Genomic DNA, 23,102 nt, shown 5'->3' with positions numbered 1-23,102 from the left:
CCAAAATAGATAGATTTCTGAAGAAGAATTATTTTATTCTTAAAAATATTTATATACTTACACTTAACTTTCTAAACTTCTGAGGCATAAAAGATACAACCGCATTCGAGGATGGCAGTTAAAAATTCAGTTAACTAAATTTACTTATGAAGAGGGATTTCAGTTGGTATAAGACCTAGAGTTGTAGAGAGCCAGGGCACTTCTTCTCATCACCAATTAGGGAAACCACCAAATATCAAGTAATTCAGGGCTATTTTTCAGTATATAGAGGTTACTAATGACCAGAAATTCCCATCTGGATGCTGGTTAGATTCCTGCTGGCCAGATTCCAGGAGATCTGGATGGTGCTAGTAGAACCCATTTTATAGTTGTTTTCTCAGATTATTTCAAAACAGGCATTGAGTCTTATTTTTAAATGAAACTACTCTACTTTTTAGGATCTCACTATAGATATCATAGTAAAGCTTGATCATGAGACTTTGGGCAGCTCCTGTTTAAGCCAGTAAGGAAATTGGAATGAGTCACATGCTATGGAAACCAGTTCATCTAATTCTTGCCTTATTTCCATTTGAAGGTACTTTTTGAATTAATATTTTATTGTTCTGAAGAGCTTCATAAAAACCATATGTGTTATTTCCTGATCCTTAAGAAAGGGCTTTAGAGGTCGTTCTAGTCACTCAAGATAACTTAGAAAATATGGCCTTATTTTAGCAAGCTTTAGGCCATTGAATGGCATATGCAACTGGTTTCTTAAATGGGCTCAACCCATGGCAACACTTGGGAAATAGCTTTATTCTTTGCACCACTGCTCTCAAATCACATCACATCAAAGAATATTGAAATGGTGTCCAGAATATTAAAAGTCCAGAATATTAAATTAACCATAAGAAAATATCAGTTTCGTCTTCAGTCATCCCTTGCTTTTAAATGAGCAGTAAGGCTGGGTTGGAGGTTCAGACAGTGTATGATGCTACTGCATTTGATATGCCCCAAGAATGATTCTCTGCTCAGCAAAATAGTATTTTCAGCAAAGCATGTGGGGGTGCATTTGAAGCTTTAAGAGTAATAAAGGCCCAGGACAGTCCTCTTCTTGGGCTCTGGGACCCTTGATACCTTCTCAAGATGTTTTTTATTTTTCTTCTCTGGGGAAGCAGATGGAATTAACTTCTGTCTATTATCTGCTATTTTTAGGCAAGTGAAACCATCATCTGCATGCCCCCTTTTGAGAAGATGAGCTAATTTAGCAAAAACAAACAAACAAAAACAGGTGTAACACATGTCCTGTTAAGAATCTGTTTTCATTAGAAATTATATTCACTTGTTTCTGTTTGTTATAGAAAAGAGGTAAAATGATGAAAGAGGGTACGATTGGATGTTGCCATTGAGCCACAATCTCTACCCCAGGGAAATAATTATCCTTTCTGGAACCATCAATCAGTTGATCCCACAGAGCTTGGCTATGGGCTGTGAGCAAAACCCAGCTATACCAGCTTGAAGCCTAGAAATTTTGGATACATCGAAGAATCCAATCTTTTGGAGAGGGTCGGAAGCAGTGTGGTTAATAGCTAAATATTGTATTGGACAGGGACATTAAAAACCTTTAGCTGTTCTCTGTCTCTTTTTCTGAAACTTCCAGAATCAAAAGATCTAGCCAAGAAAGGAAGCCATTCCTAATTTTGGCAGGTTCTGTAATAAGAAGAAAGAATCAAATCTAGCTAGCTGAATCTAGCCTAATAATCAATGGGAAAACTTCCAAATGTGGAAGTCAGTACTTACCTACCGTTGTTCTCTAAGACAATATAAAATAGTTTAATAAGCCATCCAGCCTAGGTGTTACAAAAATACAGCATCCTTAGCATAGTTGGTGCCTGAAAAAATTTGCTGTTTCAAAGCTTGATAGAGATACTGGCATATGCCCTCTTGAAGCTAAATGTAATATACAGTACCTGATGCCTGTCAAAGAGAAACTCTAGAGTAAAGGGAGCACTTGTATAATAGGGTATTCTTCTCCATATAGGACAGAGATAGGTCAGTTACAGTGTTTTCGAAAAGTGAACCTGAAATTACAAACTAAATTCTGACTTATATCTAATGATAGGAAATAATTTCCTTTCTGGTATGTTGTCCTTTTGTCAGCTCTTTACTGACATAAAACCTCATTATAAACATGCTAGAGGTTTACTTCTGCCTAGCTTAGCAAAAATATGTAAAACAACTCTTCCATTTGTTTTATATTCCCTTTCAGAATAAACTGCATGTAACCAAACAAATTCAAATTGTAAAAAGCAGAAAATCAAGAAGCTATTCCTAATCATTGAAATCAGCTTCTAGAATTATAAATATGGAAACTGCCTGTTATTATCAAACAAGAAATGGTCATGACCATTTACAACAGCCACTGCTCTACAACTCTGATTTACCAATCACTAAAACCCCTATTTGTAAGTGTCACATTTACATGCGCAGAATTGAACTTCTCGTTCAAATTTCTACTGCCAGCGAGTTTTGGAAATGGGAATCATGAATTTTTGAGAGGTTTTTTATTTATTTAGCATGGTATGTTACAGAGTAAATAGATGGAAATGAAATGTAGTTTTACTTGATGTTAGCCATTTAGGTGATCAAAACATCAATTCAATTGAGTTTGGTATATTGTTCTAATGTGATTGCTATTAACAAAATTTCTAGTCTTGGATTTTTACACTAGTTGTAAAGTGTTTAGTGAGTCTTTGTGTTTCCAGGAGGCCGTTTGCTGTAAACTAACCCGCCATTACTGGAAGTAGAATACCAACTCTTAATTTGTTATCTCAACAAATCATAATAAGGATGAAAATAACTCTGTCATATGTTTTGAGAAGGCCTTATGGTTTATACCTATTATCTCATGTATAAGAGATACATGAAAGCCTCAGTTGAAATCAGTGGTATAAGTAAGACATATTTTGGAGGAGGAAAATGAAGTCTATTAAAGAGTAAGTGACTGGTCCAGAGCTGAAGAATTAGTTAGGGATAGGGCCAGAGAAAGAACGGAAACCTCTTCTTTCTAGTTCTCCTTATTGCACTCTTATAGGGTGCTGATACTCTTTAAAGGATCTTCTTGAGAGAGTTGATGGTGGTGGATGATTACCCATTGTAGCTGTAATACAAGCTAATCTCACAGCCACAAATCTCTGGATTCAGAATTCTAATACCAAGGAATACTATTGATAGAAGGAGTAGAGGCAGCATTGAGGGCAGCCAAATGAGAGAGGTGGATCTTGTATCTAGGAACTTTGAGACTGGGGTCCTCGCAGAGGGTCTCCTTCAGCCACCTATATAAATACAGCCAAAAAGTCTAGTCATATACCTACCTGCCCATATACCTACCTGCCCCTTTGTCCCTTTCCCCTGGTTTCTTTTTCTCTGTGGATTCATAATGCAATTCATTTGAAACCCTTTCTTTCTGGAGGACTTCAGCAGCACCCTCTCTTAATGATTTCTCAGCCTTAATAGGTTGTCCCATTAAGGGACTACATTCTAAAATTCTAATCAAGCATCAAAAATATTTTGATACTTGATTAGAATTTTCGAATGTAGGAACTGCAGTTTACAGACTATCTATCTAGGTACTTGTTTGAATATGACTACAGTGAGAAGACTGCTGTGTTTGATATGAAAGCTAATAAATAGTAAACCTGGAACCAGAACCCCTAATTCAGATCTCTTTCCACTGTATGATTGCTCTTTTGCTTCATTTTGATAAGGCAGTCTGTACATCAAGAGTTTAAGCTTTTTGAAGCCAAGGACTTCTTAGAACCTCCCCCCTTAATGGCTACCCCATGCTGAATATGTTCCAGGGTAACAAAAGTGCACATTGAATTGACTTTGGAGCAAAAGAATTCTGCTAGCTGTGCAGACTATGGCTCCTTCTGATTAAGTAGGGGGATATTTGTCTCAATGTGAGAAATTTCTTTTCTTGGCTCTGCTATGGATATGCTATGCCAGTGGTGGCTGTGGGTGGTGGGTACAAAGTCAAGGTACTAAGCCACAGGACTGCATTCTGACCCAGAATAGATGGTCATTATGACAGCATTCTCCTGAGCTCTCCTGACTTGCTTGGGTTATTGGATATGTAGAACATGCATTGATAAAGGAACTTCTTTAAGAGGCAAGGCAGTTGTGCTTGTTTCATTTCAAGTATATTCCAAGGAGCTTGTTTAGTCCTGTAAAAAAATATTGATACTCAATGCCTCACAGCATGTATTATTTCTGTTTTGCAGATGAATCAAGAAAGTCAGAGTAGTTAGATTTTCTACCTAAGGCAAATGTGTTAATACTGTGCAAATAGATGCTCTTAAAGGCAATGGGATAGGAGGCCTTTTTCTGCACCTTTACCTTTGCCAGATGTTTGTACAAGGAACATCCCATGACCAAAGATAGAAAACCCTAACCTGTGTTGCTTTAATACACCAATATCAACAAAGGCTCAGAATCAAAGCTGGGCTATGTTATCTTTTCTAACCAGAAGCTCTTTCAAGAAAGTATAGCTGGAAAAGCAAAGTAATTTCCAGTAGTGTCTTTGAAGTTGTCTGGTGTGATATGATGGATGTTTAAAACATGCTGTGGATATTTTTAAAATAGGGAGGAATCATAAAATGATAACACAGAGGAACTTTTGAACAACACTTAAGGTCTAAAAAAACCCCTATGTAATATTTTTAATTCCTTTACTTTATAGCTGTGTCTGTAGTCTGATGCTGATGAATTTTCTTTTTAAACTAGAGGTTTATACTCATTGGTAGTGAAACTGTTACATATTAAGTGATTTTCATACCACGAAAAACTTATCAGTTTCATGAGATCTATCATTTCCCTGTGTGTGTGTGTGTGTGCACATACATGCATGTTAGTGGTCAACATGTCTATAAGAAAAGCTATTTGCCTCTGTTCCTCCAGTAGCTGATCAAATGAAACTTGTCACTAATGGCTACTTTTAAGCAGTGACTATATAAATTTATCATACTAATTATTCTGTTTTTGGTCCGGCAGTTGCTATGTGGTTTTAGTGGCTTTGTTTAGTATTAGGGCTTCTAGATGAGCAATAATAGCAAGAGAAGAGTATCTAACACATAGTGTGTAGTAAGTACCCAGTAAATGTGTACTGAATGAATTAATTAAATAGAGAATGAATGACTCCAGCTCATACCACAAAGTCTGGACTAAACCAGTTAGTGACCTATTTTAGAATGTTAGAGGTAAATGACATTGGAAGTCACTTAATGTAGTTTCCTGTTGGGAGATAACAAACAAATTAGATCTGTTTGATCTAGAAAATATTTTAAAGGAGGGATTTAGGGTACCAGAAAGGATACCAGATTTATAGTTAGATGATCTGGGTTCCATAGGCAGCTAAATTCTTGCTTTTTTATATGATCTTGGTATGTTCCTTAGTTTTTCCCTTCTAAAGTAAGGATAAAATGAGATAATGGATGTAAAATTGTGGGGTTCAAGTATTTAATCTGCCTAGCACCCTTATTCACTTCAAATAACAGACTACACACCCATCCTGACCACAGGGCCTATGGCCTGGTACCTCACCTCATCTCAACACAGTGATTGTCTCAGGAGGTGGGAACATGATTGATACAGGGCCAACTAGAGTCTTCCTGAGGGATTCTTCAGTGCCAACCTGACAAGCCTTTTTCCCTAGTATGATATTGCTGTAAGTATCAGCATTTGGAGCTACTGGTAGCCAATTGTTAGCTTCCAACTCCCCCTGTTAGAGAGAATAATGATAACATACAAAAATTATCAGTGCTATGTTTGCATGTTTATGTACCCTCCAAAGTTTGTGTTGAAACTTAATTCCCCAGGCACAGTATTATGCACTTCCTTTAGGAAGTGATTAAGTCATGAGGCCAGAGCCCTCAAGAATGGTAGTAGTGACTTTATAAAAGGGCTGAGGGAACTAGCTAGGTCTTCTTGTCCTTCTTTCTTCCTATCATGTAACGATACCTAGATAGTACCATCTATGAGAACAGGCCTTCACCAGAGACTAAACTTGCCAATACCTTGATCTTAGACCTCCCAGCTTCCAGAGCTGTGAGAAAATAAATTTGCTTTATAAAATACTTACTCTCTACTATTTTGTTATAGCAGCACAAATTGATGAAGACAAGCAGATCTAAGGCAGAGATGCAAGGCAGTTGGGGTCTAAGTTTCTGATTTAGTTTTCTTTGAGGCAAACCTAACTTCCATGTTTACAGCAGTTTTTTGTTTTGTTTTTAACCTCAAAATTCCCTTTTAGGGGTTAAGGTAGCTTGTCAGGTTTCTATGATTTGCTGACTGAAAGAGTTTCAACTCATCTAGTAACCAGTGAATTGAAAAAAACAAGATTCATGGGGTCTAATCAGAAAGCCTCTTTATTTTGTTTCCTATTTTCCAATTAGAGTGTTTTCAGTAGAGGAAGCTCCTCCCTACCCCAAAATGAAAACTTGGATGGTCCTATGATTTTTCTGTTAATTTTAAATAATATACTTTACAACAGTGACTTTTGGTAGAGTAGAATGGCCAATTCCATGAGGTAATCAAAACTTCAAAGTTGATTTGAGTTAAAACTTCTCCCAGTTTCCCTTCCCCAGTTAAGACTTTTGACAAGAACTCTGTCTACCTTAAGTTTCCACTTGACAGTTCCTGATCCTGCCAGGATCTAAGCTGGAAAAGGAAGGAAAAGAAGGAGAGGAAAAGGGATGGGGCAGGAAAGTGCTTACTTGACTGATAGTGACACATGGCTTCATGCTTCAGTGTCTGGTAAATGTTTAAAGCTGGCTCTTTCTTTTGGTCACTGTGAGTTTCTGCCATGCCTACCTTCTTCATTTTATTTACTTGTAGTGCAGTCAGTGAATTTTCCCCATATCCTGGTTTTCAGCAATCTGTTCTCTAAATGCTCCGTTGTGAGATACTTTCACTGCTCCAGACAGTCCTCTGGCAGGATCTAAGCAACTTCAGGCCAGCTCTCTCCCTCTTGTGGCTCGCATCTGTCCACAGGGAACACTCCCAGACAAGCACTGGGAGTGCAGGCCAGTCTAGCACAGTCCCCACCACCTTCCACCTCTCTTGCAGCTCCTGCTCTTCTAGCTTTTTCATGCAGAAGCCACACATATATCCCCTCCTAACTCCAGGGGCACATGCCAGGCTTCCTGAACAGCCCTTTTGGAGCCCCTCTCTCCTGACTCACCCACATCACCATCACTCATCCCTCTGTGTTACATGAGAAAGTGGGACACTGCTCCCAAGAAACCTTCCTCAGAAACTCCCTTAACTTCCGTACTTTAGACTCTTTCATTTTGAATGTAGGTTAGGGCTTTTTAGAACCACAGAACAGGTCGCAAAACGTTTCTTTTACAAATGTGCACATGGGCCTGGAACTTCAAAGTGGAATTTCATGACCATATCTTGGTATCTGTGTTGAAATTTCTAATTATCAGTCCTTTTAAAAAAAGTGTTTTGTAAACCGCGAAGTGCAACACAAATGTAGGGAATTAACTCCCTTTGCCCTGAAGAAGTAAAATGACTGAATGAGACAAAAGAGAGAATAAAATGTGGTTGTACATCTTGAAGAAGTAAACATTTGCAAGAGATTTATGTGGGCTAGTCAGGGTGACTTTGTTTTGTGTCTAGTTAATTCATAGTTTATTACTAATATACAGCTTCCAATTTGTGCTGCTTGTAATCAAATTCAGGTTCGGCTGCTCCCCACCTAAAAAACCCAATAAATGATAGGTGAGATGTGGTGCAAGGAAGGCAGTTTTATTCAAATACCAACAGTTGAGGAAATGACCAGGCTGAAGCCTCAGAGGAACCATCTCAAATTTTTAGGCAGTGAAGGGGTTTAAGAAGGAAGCTTGGTGTGGGATACACGTGGAAGTGTCGCATGCTGCAGGTCTGCATGTCACTTTCTGATGGCCGTCTTCTCCAGTTACTGTACACCTGTAGTGTGAGCTGGTGCCATTTTGGTTGTGGCTGGGTTGTAGATTCACTGCCTTGAGGTAATCTCCAAGTGGGGGAGAATTTTATATCTAAATCTTCATGCCTGGTCATTTAAAGATTAGCCCTTGAATTTCTAAACAAGAATATGGTTAGATAAGTGCAGAGTGCCAGGGAGTGGGAAAGGGAGGGAAACAGAGAATTTCAAGGTACGTTTTAAGACTACAGTTCTAGACAGGGGAAAAAAGGTTTTAAAATGCATTTCTAAGCTGAGAGGTTCCGTTACATGGCCCTCTAACTAAATGGATAAATGACAATAATTAAGACAGTAGGAGACAAACATTTGAAATAAATAAGAGTTGCTCAGGCAGCCAGTATTTCTCTGCCTTTTGGTTTAGGCAGCCTGAAGTTCGTACAGACACATACCACGTCCACATACTCACTGTAGGCTTTTGTGGTTATGGTATTTTGCCTATGTCCACAAGCTGATTGACCATCCTGTACCATACCTAAAGAAACACTTTCTTCACCCAAGGGTTGGAGAAATTGCCAGAGAACAGGAGAGATCTAATGGGAAGCTGCACCCATCACTTGGAATCCACAAGTCCTCATTTATCCATTTAATATCATTCAGTAATTATTTACTGAATACCTACTATTTTTCCAAGGCATTATGCTAGCCAGTAGGTCTATATTGGCGAAATAGACAGAGTTTGCAATATAATGGGGGAAACAAGACATCACACATTTATATGCCCAATTATAAATTGTGCTAAGTGGCAAGAAGAAAAAGAAAAAGATGGGAGAAGAGCAGGTATCTTCTAATTTGGTTTGGTATGTGTGGGGAAGGCATTCTTGGCAGGGGTGACATAAGGGGTGGGTCTCACTATTTGTCCATGTTTTCAGTTCACATAGGTTCCCAATTAAAATTAAATACCAGTAGTCAGTATCTAAATATCCATACATTAGGACATAGTATTTTCTAGGGTTATGATGCAAGCATATTCTTCCAAAACGTTTTCTTCTTCAGATGGTGCTTGATACTTTTCTCAAGTAGAGCTAAGAATTCGTTTAAAAAAGACTACTTTGAAAAAATCACTGTTTATTGGAATAGAAATTTGTGTATAATACTTTTTCTAAGTAGTCAATTCTGCCTTCTCAGAGCTTCTTTTTATGCCAAACTTGAAGAACTCTTGCAGAGGAGTCATTCTTTTGTTTTTTGATCTAATTCTTTATGGTCAGTTCTTCCACTTATTTATTTTATTTCAAAGCAGGGATCCGAGGGAACTGAAGGGGGTCAGAAGGAGGAGTGACAAAAACCTTTTTGGCTGTGTATGTTTTCTCAAAAAAAATTTACTTAAGGTTTTCTTCAAGAAAGTGAATATGGTTTTGAGCTGTCATGAAGACAGCAATTTGACTTGACTGAAATAGGATGGGTTGAAAAAAGCCTGTGTTTCCACTGTGATATAACATCTGCTTAAAGTATGGGCTACAGGGAATGCTTGACACCTCTTCAAGCTATCAGGAGTTTTATTTTGTTAAAAATTATTTCCCCAATGCTGCATAACACAGGAGAAATAGTGCTGGACAGTACATTAAGAAACTTTGATTCTGACTTCTAGTTTGTCACCTATAGTCTTACTTGAATAAGTTGTTTAGTTGCGGTATGCCTCAGTTTTCTTAGCTACAAGGTAAGGGTGGTGATAATACCTGTCTTACCGCTTCCCAGAATTGTTGGGGAAATACATGAAGTAATCTTATAGTATTAAGACTCCTTTAAATGATCAAAATCTTCACATTTCATGAATGATTATTGTTGCAGTTTGTCTGTTTTTGAGTGTAATTTTCATGGCTGATCTTAGTCTACCAACCCATTTTCCCCAAGTTTATCCTTAGACTAAGATTCATGGCCTCTTACCTGTGTGTCTGGCTGGGTAAATGTTTTATGACATGGCTGCCACTAATATAGGTATTCCAGGAGGTTGTGTACATTAGAAAAACGTGTCTTTTGAAATAGAAGAGAACTGAATTTGAGTTTCAGCCTCATCATTCACTGCTAAATGACATGGGAGAATTCAGTCTTTTTGTGCTTCAATTTTCTTATCTGTGAAATGGCTGTGAGAATTAAATGCTAAACACTATGAAAATGCTCAACACATTGCTGGATGTTATGGTAGGCTTTTAATACATGGCAATTCTCTTTCCCTTTAAAATAGGCAGAATGGAACCCAGTACTTGCAACACAGGTTATTTTCTTTATAAAAAGATCCATGAAGGAAGTACGATTAACACAAACTCAGTTTCTATTCACATTTTGCTATCGTTGAGAAAGTGAGGCACATCTGTACTTGTTTTCTAATAAAATCATAATTTATTAGATACAATTGCTTTGTATTATATGCCATTTTTAGAGAACTGTTTGCTGTTTGTTGATAGAAATAGCACAGAAAGCAATTTATTGCTTTTATTGTATTATAATTTGAAATGCTATAATTTGAGTGAATGATTTTTTTTTTGTTATTTACTTAGGACTTATACCTACCTATTTCTAGAATAGTTTTTGAATTGATCACAAAATTAAGCCCAATAGAAAACAAGGCAGTTAAAAATGAAATTGAAACAAAAATAACATAAGCATATAGGTATATTCAGACACCTGATGATAGGTGGTGTAAAATAACTCTAATGGAAGAACAAGAGCTCTTTTTGTTTGTTGCATTTCTTGTTGTTCCATCATTTTTCATTATCCCTCTTTAAGCATCCCCCATGTCCCTCTCTTCCTTGCCTCCTCATTATTTGGAAGAATGGGAGACATGGGAGTTTGGGAAGTTGGTGGGTAATGAGCCACAGCTGACCAAGAATTTGCAGCATGCAAATAGAAAGCATACATTCTTTTTGTTGCCTTGACTTTTTTTTTTTTAATTCACAGCTTCAAATATTGCATCTGCAAATATATTGTCTCTTGCCTGGGGTATAACCTTTCTTCCTATCTTTATTTGAAATGTTTCTCAGCCAGGAATGGTGGAATGAGTGACTCAGACAATCTGATTACATCAAAAAGGATTTTGATACATAGCTTTCTATTTGTGAGTTTAAAATGACTGAATTTATCTTTAATAAAAGTGCCTCTTGAGAAATGTGTTTAATGGAGGTTTATGCTGGTATGGATATTTCACCCTAATAGTGTAATTACCATATGCCATTAATCCTATTTCTACAGGGAATTTGTCCGCTTTTTTCTTTCAAAGCTAGAGGGTAACAAGAACAAATGTTTTCAACTTTAGTGCATTATTCATGTTAGATGTAAGTTGACAAGTTGAAGATATAAAAATAAGAAATCTGGATGATCAATTTTTTTAAAAGTAGAAACCATTAAGCTGTGTTCAAAAAGAATGCTTCATGGCATCCCCCTCCTGTGCTATTAGTGTAAAACAACTTCTTGCTGAATCTTTTATTTTTAGCTTTTGATTTTCTGTGCTCCCCACCCCAAATACTTTTTTGGCAGGCTTCCTGCTGTGACCAAAGTCAAATAAGTGGAAACGAGGGAAGGTTAACATTCAAGTGGTAAATTTAAGAGATGATTACACATTCAGCGTTTGCTTGTGTATTCTTCTGAGACAGAGGTGGTGTGATCTGTTTTTTCTCTTCCCTTCTTTTCATTATTTCCATCCAACATTATGTTGTTATGAAAGCATTATATATTCATTGTGAAAATCTTTAAAAATACAGAAAACTTAGAGAAGAAAAAAAAATGCCTCATGTAACTCCTTCACTCCAAAAGAACAACTATTGCTAGAGGTTCTGTAGTGATATACATCCTTATTTTATGTGTATATGGATTCATACTATAGGACAGCTTGGTGAACTTTTTTTTTTCCAGTTACCAGTATACTATAAATATTTGATGTCATTGGCCAGGTACAGTGGCTCATGCCTGTAATCCCAGCACTTTGGGAGACCGAGGTGGGCAGATCACTTGAGCCTAAGAGTTTGAGACCTGCTGGGCAACCTGGTGCAACCCTGTCTCCACAAAAAGTACAAAAATTAGCCGGTTGTGGTGGTGCATGCCTGTAGTCCCAGCTACTTGGGAGGCCGAGGCAGGAGGACCACTTGAACCCAGGAGGTGGGGGTTGCAGTGAACCGAGATCATGCCATCACACTCCAGCCTGGGCAACAGAGTGACACTGTCTCAAAAAAAAATCACATTAATAAATCATGTTTTAATGGCTGTGTGATATTTTCCCTACTATATAAATGTATCTAGATATGGACAAAACTTAGTTATGTGAAAACAAAAGCCTTTAAGCTTCAAACCCTGAAGGTAAGTCACAAATCATATAATGCTGGCATGAGTGAAGACCTGTGTGTTACTCACCAAAGGCTGAGCTGCTTGGGACCATCCAGAGAGCTTGCAGAACCAAATATGTTGTCTTAAGGGACTGCTTAACTCCTTTTGATTATTAATAATAACTCCTCCTGTTAACTTTATATTGGCAATCATTTAATTCTCTCATCCTGAAGATGTAGTTTAGATGTGATCTGTTGCTCTTATCTCCACTCCAACTTAATCTCCTTTAAAGAATGGTATAATTTATAACAGGCAGGGTAACCTTTCTGGAGGGTTGGAGGCTAAGAGAGTTACTGGACGTGTACATCTGTATGTGTGTATAAATGCCTCCTTCTTGTTTGGTTTAGCATAGTCAAAACAGTGGTGACCATCAGATAGAGTTTGCTGGGCCAGAAATACTGCAGTGCAGCAGAGGCCTTGGTAAGTGTGAAGATAGCATACGCTTAAGCAATACTGCACTAGCCTTGCATAAATGGTGGATGCTGCGGCTCTCCGGTTTGTTTTTCCCAGATGACTTGTCCTGGGGCCTGAAGCTGTGCAACCTGAAAGGGGTAGCTTCAGTGATGGAGTCCTAATTGTACCAAATCAAAGCTCATTGAGTTAGCCAGGTCATTAACTCGCTGATATTTAATTACTAGCTGCTCCCACTGCTGGAAAATGTCACCAAGCCGTTGTACTAACTCTGCCTTAAAGAATGCATTTTCCTTTTTGAATGGTTCGTGTTTTGTTGCATTGTAGAAAAATCAGAAAAACATCTTAACAATCCAGTAAAGCTGGCAGTCCCAGCTGCTGTGACCTCAGCCACAATTGCTCTCTTAGGCCTGCATCTGACTGGACAAGCCCTGCAGAAGAAACACATCTGGAAATTCGGCAATAAACTAAGACTCACCTGTGTCCAGGGTGTGGAAGTGCTTTGAAGTGGGTCCTGGTCTAGATGTGTTATCTGTTTGGCTCTTTCCCACCTCTGTTACGATTATAAAAGTTATGTGGGAAACTTGGAGAGAATTTTTAATCAAATTTCAGATTAATTCAACCCTAGGTATCAGGCTAATGACGTGAAGAATGTATGTAATAGCTTCTCTAAAAGAGCTGTAAGTGAATAGAGTTTCTCAGATGTTTGGTATTCCCAAGGATGTATTTTGAAATATGGTGTCAGCATCAATAGAATTGTTTCTTAACATACTATTTTGCTTGTGTAATTATACCAGTTATTTAATGGCAGAAACGTTGTAATACAGAACAACCTTAAATGTGAAGTATTTAAAATAGTTGTGAGATTTTTGTTTCCCAAATGGACTTAATAAATCCTACCTGATATTTCCTTTTTAGAGAGTTTAATCCGTTTGTTGTCATTATAATTATCGTATTGATCCTTATCTTTTCAATTACTTTCTTATGTTTTCATCATTTCACACAGGTAGAACCCCATATATATTGATAGTTATGCAATGTTTAATAGAATAATTCTAAAGTAGAATGAATTTCACTTGAGCAAACCAATCTAATGTAAATTTTGTTCAGGCCAAGTGGGTTTCTTTCCTTTCTTGATTTTAATTTAATTGAGAGAATACATCTACAGTTCTTAGCTTAGTGCCTGGTCTAGAGTAAATGCTCAATAACTGTCAGTACTTGTGAACATTTTTATTATATTCACTAAAATATTTCAGTTCATTTTTTTACCTCTAGTAGTAGCTGATATGCTTTTGATTGAAATACTGTAATGAAATCTCTCAGTATTTATATTTACATAGTCTCACACAATTAAAAATAAACTCTTTGAATATATTTTAATAAAATATGTTTCCCAGGAGCTAGTTACATAATTTAAATTCATTTAATAGTCATTTCAGAATTATAACTCTTTTCATTTATCAGCCATTTCATTTAATGATGAAAGAATACAAAACCATGAAAGAGAAATATTTGGCCCAGTTGGAATAAAATGGCTGTTGTCTATTTGAAGCATTTCAACACTTTGTACTATTTTTAAAAGTCCATATTCATCAAGGTCCCAAATGTTTTATGCCCTCAAAGCACAATGAATTAACATGAAGAGTCACTAAATGGTAGGAACTGTTGTGCCACAAGTTCAGGATACTTTCTAAGTGTATGTGTTTTAATATTTGTATTGTTTTAACATTATTTTTTTGCAGGTATGATCTATATAAAATTAAGAGAGTGTCGTTTAAGTTTGATGATACTTAAATTTGTATTAAAAGACTGACATCGCGTGCTTGTCCTAAAATATTAAGTGTTTTAAAATTCTTGATAGGATGTCTATACAAGTATTTTTCCTGCTTCATCCTGAAATCATTACTTCTTATTATCACCACACTCTTATAATGTTGAAAATCAGTCACACTTGGTCTCATTTTTGCTGTCTTAGTTAAGGTTCAGCAAGAGAATTGCTATTATTTAATAATTAGATTTGTTCATTGTCACTAATGTGACAGCAAGAATTTGAAGCCATTTGATTTCTTAGATGGTTATGTTAATTCATACTGCCAGTTGATGGCTGCTAAGTCACCAAAGCTAATGTAGAGGTGTTGGAGAAACATCTGTTTCAATGATACATGAAAATATCAGCATGTTTGTGACCTTCTGGATAATCAATATGCCTTCTGTTCTTTAGGTTTATGCAGTTTATCTTTGCGAGATTACCGCTTAATATGATAGCTGTCAAATAGTCATACTGTATTAGGAGCCTGTGAACTATTATCTTTACTCTGCTATTCATCTATTAAAATTATGGTTAATTCTCAGGATTTCTAGATTATGTAGGCTTTGCAGATTTTTTGTAGCCTGCCTTAAATTACTCATTAACACCTCCAAAGTAGGGTAGTATGGTAGAGGGAAATAAATAATTAAAATTTATGGAATACAATTTAAGACATCAAGTGATTTTGAAGATCTTCTAATCCAATCCCTTCAGCCCACTCCCCTGTTTTACAGGTAATGGGACTAACAGCCAGTGAGGTTAAGGAATGTGTACAGCCACGGAGCTGGCTGATTGCTGTGTGACTGGGAACCCAGATTTCCTAGGTTTGTTCAGGACTCCTTCCAGAAGCTGGAATAAGAGAACTTTATTGGCCTGCACTTTACTATGGAACAGAATGAATTGTCCAAAAAAAGCATGCCTTACCTACTTCTAAAGACTTCTAAAGGCTGGGCGCGGTGGTGCATGCCTGTAATCCCCACACTTTGGGAGACTGAGGCGGGCAGATCATGAGGTCAAGAGATCGAGACCATCCTGGCCAACATGGTGAAACCTTGTGTCTACTAAAAGTACAAAAATTAGCTGGGCGTGGTGGCACGCACCTGAGTCTCAGCTACTCAGCAGACTGAGGCAGGAGAATTGCTTAAACCCGGGAGGTGGAGGCTGCAGTAAGCAGGGATCACACCACTGCACTCCAGCCTGGTGACAGAGCGAGACTCCGTCTCAGAGAGAGAGAGAAAAAAAGACTTTTGAAGCAGATGAGTTGTGGGGTACATCTGTTATTAGAGCAGCTCCCAGGCAAGAACCCAAGGGCAGAGCAATGGCAGGGCCCTGAAAAATAGGTATACAAATAGTGCATATGTTTGAGGGTCATAATGAGGAATAAATAAGATAATGCATTTAAGCACTTAGCATAGTATTTCACATATAGAGACTTTTCAATAAATATTAGCTATTACTATTTATTATCATAGAATTAAAATTCTTAAGTATCCTTACATAGTTCTAACCTGCTGTTAGTTCTGATCTTCTGCCATTTCCTTTCCCTTTCCCTTCCCCTCCAAACACACATACATAGTCTTCCCTCCAGATCTATAATATCCATGTTTTTCATGCCTTTATGTCTTTATGTGGAATGTACTCTCTGCCTGGATTGCTACACAGCCCATTGTTCTGCTCAGCAACTCTTTACATCCCTCAAAATTCGGCTCACATGTCACTTTGGACATGGTATGGTATGATTTGGCTCTGTCCCCACCCAAATCTCAACTTGAATTATATCTCCCAGAATTCCCACATGTTATGGGAGAGACCCAGGGAGAGGTAATTGAATCATCAGGGCTGGTCTTTCTCATGCTGTTCTTGTGATAGTGAATAAGTCTCCTGAGATCTGATATGTTTATCAGGGGTTTCCACTTTTGCTTCTTCCTCATTTTTCTCTTGCCACCAGCATATAAAAAGTGCCTTTAACCTCCCACCATGATTCTGAGGCCTCCCAGCCATGTGGAATTGTAAGTCCAATTAAATCTTTTTTTCTTCCCAGTCCCAGGTATGTTTTTATGAGCAGCATGAAGACAGACTAATACAGTAAATTGGTACCAGTAGAATGGGGTGTTGCTGAAAAGATACCTGAAAATATGGAAGTGAGTTTGGAACTGAGTAACAGGTGCAGATTGGAACAGTTTGGAGAACTCAGAAGAAGACAGAAAAATGTGGGAAAGCGTGGAAGCTCCTAGAGATTTGTTGAATGGCTTTGATAAAAATGCTGATAGTGATATGAACAATAAGGTCCAGGCTGAGGTGGTCTCAGATGGAGATGAGGAACTTGCTGGGAACTGGAGCAAAGGTGATTCTTGTTATGTTTTAGCAAAGAGACTGGTGGCGTTTTACCCCCACCCTAGAGATTCGTGGAACTTTGAACTTCAGAAAGATGACTTAGGGTATCTGGTGGAAGAAATTTCTAAGCAGCAAAGCATTCAAGAGGTGACTTGGGTACTGCTAAAAGTATTCAGTTTTATAAGGGAAGCAGAGCATAGATATTTTAAAAATTTTCAGCCTGACCATGCGATAGAAAAGAAAAGCCCATTTTCTGGGGAAAAATTCAAGCCAGCTGCAGAAATTTGCCTAAGTAGCAAGGGGCCTAATGTTAATCCCCAAGACCATGGGAAAATGTCACCAGGCCATGTCAGAGACCTTCACGCAGCCCCTGCCATCACAGACGTGGAGGCCCAGAAGGAAAAAGTGGTTCTGTGGGCCAGGCACAGGAATTCTGTGTGGTGTGCAGCCTAGGGACTTGGTGCCCTGTGTCCTAGCCGTTCCAGCCATGGCTGAAAGGGGCCAATGTACAGCATGGGCTGTGGCTTCAGAGGGTGGAAACCCAAAACCTTGGCAGTTTTGACATGGTGCTGAGCCTGTGGGTGCACAGAAATCAAGAATTGAGGTTTGGGAACCTCTCCCTAGATTTCAGAAGATGTATGGAAACACCAGGATGCCCTGGCAAAAGTTTGCTGCAGAGGCAGGGCTCTCATGGGGAACCAATGCTAGAGCAGAGTGGAAGGGAAATGTGGGGTCAGAGGTTCCATACAAAGTCCCTACTGGGGCATTGCCTACTTGAGCTGCGAGAAGAGGGCCACCATCCTCCAGACCCCAGAATGGTAGACCCACCGACAGCTTGAACCATATGCCTGGAAAAGCTGCAGACACTCAGCACAAGCTAATGGAAGCAGCCAGGAAGGAGTCTATATCCTGTAAAACCACAGGGATGGAACTGCCCAAAACCGTGGGACACCACCTCTTGCTTCTGCATGACCTGGATGTGAGACTTGGAGTCAAAGGAGATCATTTTGGAGCTTTAAAATTTGACTGCCCTGCTGGATTTTGGACTTGCATGGGCCCTATAACCCCTTTATTTTGGCCAATTTCTTTCACTTGGAATGGCTGTATTTGCTGAATACCTGTACCTCCATTGTATCTAGAAAGTAACTAGCTTGCTTTTGATTTCACAGGCTCATAGGCAGAAGGGACTTGCCTTGTCTTAGATTAGACTTTGGACTGTGGACTTTTGGGTTAATGCTGAAATGAGTTAAGACTTTGGGGGACTGTTGAAAAGGCATGATTGGTTTTGAAATGTGAAGACATGAGATTTGGAAAGGAGACAGGGGTGGAATGATATGGCTTGGCTGAGTCCCCACCCAAATCTCAACTTGAATTGTATCTCCCAGAATTCCCATGTGTTATGGGAGGGACCCCAGGGAGGTGGTTGAATCATGGGGACCTGTCTTTCTCATGCTATTCTCATGATAGTGAATAAGTCTCCTGAGATCTGATGGGTTTATCAGGGGTTTCTGTTTTTGGTTCTTCCTCATTTTTCTTTTGCCGCTGCCATGTAAGAAGTGCCTTTCACCTCCCATCATGATTCTGAGCCCTCCTCAGCCATGTGGAACTATAAGTCCAATTAAGCCTCTTTTTCTTCCCAGTCTTGGGTATGTTTTTATCAACAGTGTGAAAATGGAGTAATACAGGGCATTTCTGAGGGGCTTTTCAATTACAGGATTTGTTGTATTCTTTTGTAGTTATTCCTTTACAAATCGTCTGCTTCCTTAAGTGATAAGCCCTTTGAGGTCAAGAACTCTTTCTTTTAACTCTGTGTGTTCAGCAAATGCTTGGAGTATGGTAAACACTTGATAAATGTTGAAAGAATGAATACTTGAATGAATTATTAGGCTTACTTTGTAACTCATTTCAGCCAGCCCTCTGCTTTTCATAGCTGTGAATTTTGACAGTTACTGGTTTAGCAGACAAGAGGACAACCACGCTTACTTTGTTCACTTTCCCTTTTGATTTTCATGGAAGTTAAGCATTTCACTTGATTCATTGATGCCATCTGGTGGAGAAAAGGCTAACTACAGATGCATGCTTCACCAAAACCATGTAGATTATTGCTGCTCATTAATATGGAAGTTGTCACTGTTTCATGGTGGTTTCCAGAAGTGAAGTCAGGAAAAACTCTTTGGCAACTGCTTTTTTCATTCCTGTACATTGGTTTATTATTTTTATTTTTATTGCATAGAGATGGGGGGTCTTGCTATATTGCCCAGGCTGATCTTAAACTCCGTGGCTCAAGCAATCCTCCCACCTTGGCCTCCCAAAGTGCTAGGATTACAGATGTGAGCCATCACACCCAGCCTTAATTTTAGGAAGTTGGTCATTCATGAATAATATTTGAAAATATTTGCAAAGAAGTTGCATGTTATTAAATATGGTTTACTTGGCAGTGTGGCAATTTATGTGATTTAAGGTAAACTGATCATTTAAAGTTTGAGATAGTGAATTTGTAAATGTTTTCATGACACTGCGTTTTTTATTCATTCATTCTCCAAGTGTTTATTGAGCATCTACCTAATGCCTCACATTGTAAAAAGTGCTAAAGAACCTGAAATGAAAGACATTGTCAGTCTTGGTTCTAAGAATGGTTAGGTAAGACTATAAAGCTATATAACTTTTCATAAGTCAAATTATACAAACTTTATTTAGATTTTCATAAGAATTCCTTATGTGCATGGATCCCTCCATATGCATATAAACATAAAGTTACAAGTTTTAGTCTTGCCATTTTGATGGATTTTCTTAGAGTATATGAATCTAAAGGGAAATTCTTTATGATTTTTTAAATAAAAAGTAAATACTCATTCAATATGCACATTTCTGTACTGCTTACACTCTACCTATCTGAAGGACAGATGTTTTCTTAAAGCTATCTGGAACATTGTAATGAAGCAGGAAGTAAACAAAATGGAACCGAGGGGAAAAAACAATCACAAAGCTCATGTACCTTTCTCCGATAAGAAGGTTAAACATTTTCCAAGTCTAAAGCTAGATAACTGTGCATAAAGCAGCCTCTTAGAAGCAGGATTATCTGCCAATGGAGGAGAACCCAGACCTTCTCACAGGATCAGGGTGATGTGGTGTGGAAACCAAATTCATATGCAGGAGACATGCATGCCACAACCCTCCCTTTATTTTCCCAAGATAGCCCCAAATCATCAAGAAAATGCTGGATTTTCTCCTGTGCATTCTTTCTGAAAAACTTTGAGAGGTGTGGGTTTTTTTTTCATTTTGGAAGCATTTTCATCCAAAGAGGTTAAATAATTTTTCATCACTTAGAGTATTAAAGTTGAGTTAAATGGGACATTCACTTATGTGGAACTCTTCATTCCCTGATGGCACTCATTAAATGAGGTATTGTGGAATTTAGCTATCATTTACAGAAATTATATTTGAAAGATTACATAGGATATACACATAGAAATCCAAAATTAGTTTTCTTTTTAAAATTGAAGAACTGGAAAGGATTCTGAGAATTTACCTAGTTCTGAGGAAGGATACCGTTAAAATATTACATTAAAATGTGTTATATATAAAATTTTGTTTTGTACTGCTCTTGAAGGAAAGATTTCAAACAGAATTGGCAATTCACTTAATTTATAAGTAGAAATTCAATGCAAAAAGGGCCAGCCACCTGTCTTCTGAAGTTCTGTTGACCTTTACTATTTAATTGCCCGAATGTGGACATACATTTGTGTTAGAAAAGAGAGCTTGGTTTGTTGTGTGTCTCATAAATCATATTGACTTATTTAATGACTTCTTTATTCCAGGGCACTTATATCAACACAATGTGTTTTGAAGAAGAATCACAGGTACTCCCTTGGGAAATATAAGAAAATTAATAATTGAGTTTATTTTAGATGGCAAAGTTTATAATTTTTCTAATCTATTTCCCTAATGATTTATGACATCTGGAAATTGCTTGTTACAACAATAAATCTTCAGGTGGATCACCCTTGTCTATGGATTATTTGGGTATAGGACATAAAGATAGGACACTGTCCCACAGCAGATTTTTTTTTCTTGCCATTTGAGAGACACCAGCTTTCACTAAGCAGTTCATTATTTTCCAAGGTTGGAGCAGCTGTGGATCCCCATAATTATGGATTTGCTATGTCCCTGCCAATCTACTGTGAATCCTAATTCAAATTTTACATGTCTGTTTGGGGCCTTGTTAATTTTCTCATGATTATGTGGTTCCTGACAAATGACAGTTTTGAGATTCTGAAGTTGCTTAAGTTAGTTTTTTATGAGGTATTGCCAATTACTCATTGTTTTTAGAATGCTTAATAACCTTTTTCTTTTTAATCTTGTGTCCAGTAAAGCAGCTGCCCTTTATAATGTCTGGCTGTATTTTTACCCATTTATTTCCTCTGAGGACTGCTACCAGACTACAATTTCTAAGACTCTCTACCTTTTTAGGTTATATGGTCAAGTGGAAAGAAATAAAATGCTTAAGAAACATATCTGGAGTGTTAGAATTTTTAAATCAGAGCTATTTCAAGGTGAGGACTATGATGTGCAGCTTATTTTTGTACACCTCAAATTTAACACAGTGCCCCATACATGAAGGCACATCATAAATGCAAGCTAAACAAAATTAATTAAACATATTTATCTCCACAGATTTTGCTCTAGTTTGGCCATCCATCTGTATCAGTGTTTGGCACGTGTTTTCTGTAAAGAGCCATGTAGTAACTGTCTTAGGCTTTGCATACCATCCATTCCCTGTCTCAGCTGCTCAACTCTACCATTATAGTGCAAAAGCAGCCATAAGCAATACGTAAACAAATGGACAGAGCTATGTTCCAGCAAAACTTTATAAAGATGGATGTTTGGGCTTCAGTTTGCCAACCTGGATTTAGACCAAGGTACATAAAGAGGTCTCATCTCATGTGCTAACTTTGATTGGTGGCTGCCTTAGAATACTGTATTGAGAAGGATTCTCAGGGTCAATCTAGGCTCAGTGGTAAATAATTTATTAGTTAATGTCTGCCATAGGCATTGTTTTGACCTTTCCTATAATTTATTTTGAGGACACTGTGACCTGTGCAGATGGTTGCCTTTATTTCTTTGCATTGGACACCAAGAAACTCAGAGTTACTTTTTAATCAGCTGTAACAAATAAGAGTTGACCCTTGAACAACCTGGGTTTGAACTGCACAGGTCCACTTGTAAGCAGGTTTTCTTCTGACTCTCTTACTCCTAAGCTAGCAAGACCAACTCCTCCTTTTCCTTCTCCTCAGCCTATTCAACATGAAGATAACAAGGATAAGACCTTTATAATGATCCACTTCCACTTAATAAATAGTAAATATATTTTCCTTATGAGTTTCTTAACAACATTTTCTTTTCTCTAGCTCACTTTGTTGTAAGAATACAATAGGTAATACCTATGACATACAAAGGATGTATTAATCAACTATGTTATTGGTAAGGCTTTCATTCAATAGGCTATTAATAGTTACATTTTGGGGGATTCAAGAGTTATTTGTGGGTTTTCAACTGTGTTGGTGTTGGTACCCCTAACCTCATGTTGTTTAAGGGTCAACTGTAAAAAGAATTATGAAGCACGTATTTTACGTCCAACTTTATCCCTAGCTTCATCTCAGTTTTACCATTGTACTTTTCTTAGCCCAGAGTTCCTTAAACTTGACTACATAAAACATTGATGAAACCATAGACTTTACCAAAGAGCAACGGCTTACTGGGGGTTTGCAAGGACACATCTGCAAAACATTAATAATCATACCTACCTTGCAGGGTTGGTGAAAATTAAATGAAGTAATTAATATAAAATACCAAGCATAGTACCTAGCACACAGTAAGTACTGCATACATGATAGCTATTAGGTGTATGCCTTCACAGAGCTTAGCCAACCCACCTAGAAAGGTAAAATACATTACTTCTGATTTCTTTGGCCCTCCTCCCAGGTAGGTGGAAAAAAACCCCAAATGGCCAGGCGCGTGGCTCACGCCTGTAATCCCAACACTTTGGGAGGCCGAGGTGGGTGGATCACGAGGTCAAGAAAACGAGACCATCCTGGTCAACATGGTGAAACCCCGTCTCTACTACAAATACAAAAATTCAGCTGGGCATGGTGGCGTGTGCCTGTAATCCCAGCTACTCAGGAGGCTGAGGCAGGAGAATTGCCTGAACCCAGGAGGCGGAGGTTGCGGTGAGCCGAG

The 23,102-nt window shown here is 38.1% G+C and overlaps 1 protein-coding gene across 1 annotated transcript in view; it reads left to right on the top strand.

Annotated features, from left to right (window-relative positions):
- Positions 1-23,102, top strand: part of PPM1L (protein phosphatase, Mg2+/Mn2+ dependent 1L) — a 316,242-nt gene that overhangs the window by 180,822 nt on the left and 112,318 nt on the right. The window lies entirely within an intron of this gene.

The sequence above is a fragment of the Cebus imitator genome, unplaced genomic scaffold, assembly GCF_001604975.1.
Source record: "Cebus imitator isolate Cc_AM_T3 unplaced genomic scaffold, Cebus_imitator-1.0 Scaffold102, whole genome shotgun sequence".
NCBI classification, from domain to species: Eukaryota; Metazoa; Chordata; class Mammalia; order Primates; family Cebidae; genus Cebus; species Cebus imitator.
The sequence above is the reverse complement of the archived record's forward strand: the minus strand, read 5'-3'. Positions and strand labels throughout refer to the sequence as shown.